Source organism: Pongo abelii, chromosome X, assembly GCF_028885655.2.
Source record: "Pongo abelii isolate AG06213 chromosome X, NHGRI_mPonAbe1-v2.0_pri, whole genome shotgun sequence".
Lineage (NCBI taxonomy): Eukaryota > Metazoa > Chordata > Mammalia > Primates > Hominidae > Pongo > Pongo abelii.
The window spans coordinates 44,313,922-44,317,124 of record NC_072008.2 but is presented as its reverse complement, the minus strand read 5'-3'; the positions used below and the strand labels follow the sequence as shown (position 1 = coordinate 44,317,124).

General features: G+C 42.9%; 1 pseudogene; it reads right to left on the bottom strand.

The window, feature by feature from the left end:
• Positions 1-969: 969 nt before the first annotated feature.
• LOC100939586 (RNA-binding protein 39-like) lies at positions 970-2,700 on the bottom strand (annotated as a pseudogene).
• Positions 2,701-3,203: the final 503 nt, after the last annotated feature.

Below are 3,203 nucleotides of genomic sequence, written 5' to 3'. Positions count from 1 at the left end.
GTATTCATTTATTCACTGATTGATTCAACAGACTGGGCACATAGCCACTCCATACCCACATAATGGGTCAGATATGATTGGTTTACAATGAATGTGCCAAGGTTTCTTAAAACAATTATTTTGGCTTACTCAAGATGAAATACTTTCACCCATTCTTGTTTACGCTATAGTAATTTTCTTTTTTTTTTTTTTTTTTTTTTTGCCTTTTTAAGAGACTTTTATTTGAGTGGTTCTTACAAAGATTGTTGCAATATGAAAGTCATTTATTTGATAGAAATATCAAGCTGTCTTGTCAAGCACACTGAAGTAACCCAAAAATATACTTCAGAGCTTACAGAGCTTAAAAAGAGCAAAGATTATATGCAACCAGACAAAACCTATTTCTGCATTTCCTATTTCTTTCTCAGACTGCTTTGCTTACCAGACTCTCACTAAACATCTTCAGGAAATGAAGGGATCATTTCGTTTGGAATTTTAAGACACACCAGAACACACAGTATTTACAAAGAAACTTTTACAGATAAATTAATTGAAAAGATAGCATCAAGAAATACTATAATTTTGAAATCCCCCTTTCTTGCCAATTGATCAGAATGCAAGATGAGATGCTAACCAAACAGCCCTTTAGCTGTCTTGTATTCCCATACACTAAATGTGTATTTCAGAAATCTGCTCAACCATTAGCCAAATATCAACATTAGTGAAATGTGAAATGTAACTGCTGTGTAAAAAGTTAGGCTTCTGAAACATTAAAAACATTACATCCTTGGTCTGCCTTTTTACAGAAAGCACATTTGTTCTCCTAGAGCTATTCCTATAGTTCATTAATTTTTTTACTTGAACATTTTAAAAGGCAGAACAAGAGAACAGTTTTGTATACAGTGAGATTTGCTCTTTAGGGAGAATGAGCACACTGCATTCCAGTTAACATTTTTATTTTTTCAAGGTAATGGGAATTGTATGCAAATGACAGTAGATCCTTGCCTCTTTATTTTTATCTAAATAAAAGATAACTCAAGATGAATTCTCAAGAAAGAAGAAAAGCTATATACACAAGGGACTATATCTTCCTTCATCGTCTACTTGGAACCAGTAGTTGTGTTGCTGTCATAGAATCAGGAAACAGGTTGTGGTAAGTCGGAAGAGGTACATATGCTGCTGTTATCATTTTACCAGCAAACCACCTGCCATGCAATGCATTGACAGCAGCAATAGCTGCAGCAATTGATGGGCACTTCACATACACATTGCCCTGAGCTGAATTTTTGTCAACATAAATATGAATAACTCCTCCATGTTTATTACATTCTTCAATCACATCGTCCTTAATCTCTGTATCCCATCCAGCTTCTTCTGTTTGAGGGTTAAACATGTTAGAGAGTTGGAAGCACTGTGTTGCAAGTGGCTGAACAGAAGCAGCTGCAGCTAAAGCTGAAGCTTCAGTCCGCTGGGAAAGTCTCGTTTGCAAATCCATAACAAAAGAAAATTCTGCCACAGCACCAAATGCCAAAGAGCCACTCATTTGTAGAGCTTGCCGTGCTGCTGGTGGAATCTGCAAACCTGTATCCTCTGCAAGTCTTGCCACTAACTGAAGACGACCAGTTGTTCCCAAATCAATTCTAGTCCTTTCCAGTTCATCACTGTCCAAAAATGAACTAGTACTCGAAGCATCAGCACGTTCAGTAACATGATCAACTTTCATTGGCCTCCCTGCTAGTTCAAATCCATTAAATTGTTCCAAAGCCTTTTTGGCACATTCTGAATCAGAAAATGTAATAAATCCATATCCCTTGGATCGACCAGTTTCACCGTCTATCGTCAGCTGGATGCTTTCAATCCTTCCGAAAGGCTCAAAGATCCCACGAAGCGTATCTTCAGTTATGTTAAAAGTGTAATGAGTCCACATAAAGCCTCTTAGGTCCAGCACTTCCCTTTTGTACATTGTTTGCCATGGCTGCAGCTCTGTTTTTTTCTGCCTGTGATGCCTGTACTATGATTGGCACTCCTAAAACTCGTTGGCCAGTTAATCCTATTGCTAGAGGCACTGAACTAACACCGACGAACTCCACGTAAGCAATTCCTTTGGAACGTCTTGAATTTCTATCAGAAATCATCCTCACGTCTCGAGCCTTTCCTACTGTAGAGAAAAACTCTTCCAAATCCTTTGGTCGAATTCCTGCCGCCAGCTGCATACAGAAGACTGTCCTTGCATCTCTTTCCTCAGGAGTTAGATTATCAATAGGTTCCCTCACAGGGCTCTTGTCTTTTCTGAGTGGACTTTTGCTTCGGGAACGCCCTATGCTTAATCTGATACTATGAAGCAATCCAGTCTTTCCTCAGGTGGCACTGTTAAATTTTGGTCCGGAGTAAGGACTTCTGTGGCGGCCTCTAAATCTTCGATCTCGACTTCTTGAGCGGCTCCGTCGCCTCTCTGCTTCGACTTCGCTTCCTTTCACGGCTTTTGCTCTTTTTCCTTTCTCGATCTGTACTTCGCTTCCGTTTCTTACTTTTGCTTCTCTTTCGTTCACGACTACGACTTCTGCTCTTGCTTTTTTTCCCTCTTTTTGCTACGTTCTTCATGGCCGTTGGCCCTGCTCAACTTGTTCTCATCCTTCTTGTAAGGAGCCTCAAGCATTGCTTCAACATTAATATCGTCTGCCATTTTCTCTAAACGCCTCTGCCGGCTTTCGGGCGCCTGTGGTGCTAGTGTTTGGGAAGAGACAGCGGCCGCTGCCACCGCCGCTGCTGTTGCTACTGTTAAGCCCCTACGCCCAGGCCGCGGGACCGCCCAGCCCGAATATCGGGCTGCGAGGACAGCTAGGCCCGAGCGAATCTCAAAACAACAATGGAATTAGAGAAGCCCACGTGGGGCCGGGCGCAGTGGCTGGTGGCTCACGCCTGTAATCCCAGCACTTTGGGAGGCCAAGGAGGGCAGATCACGAGGTCAGGAGATCGAGACCAGCCTGGCCAATATGGTGAAACCCCGTCTCTACCAAAAAATGAAAAAATTAGCCGGGGTTGGTGGCAGGCGCCTGTTATCCCGGCTACTCGGGAGGCTGAGGCAGGAGAATTGCTGGAACCCAGGAGGAAGAAGTTGCAGTGAGCCGAGATAGCGCCATTGCACTCCAGCCTAGGTCACAGAGCGAGACTCCGTCTCAAAAGGATCCACCCCTGCGACGGCGTTGGCAAGCTCCCTGGAATGG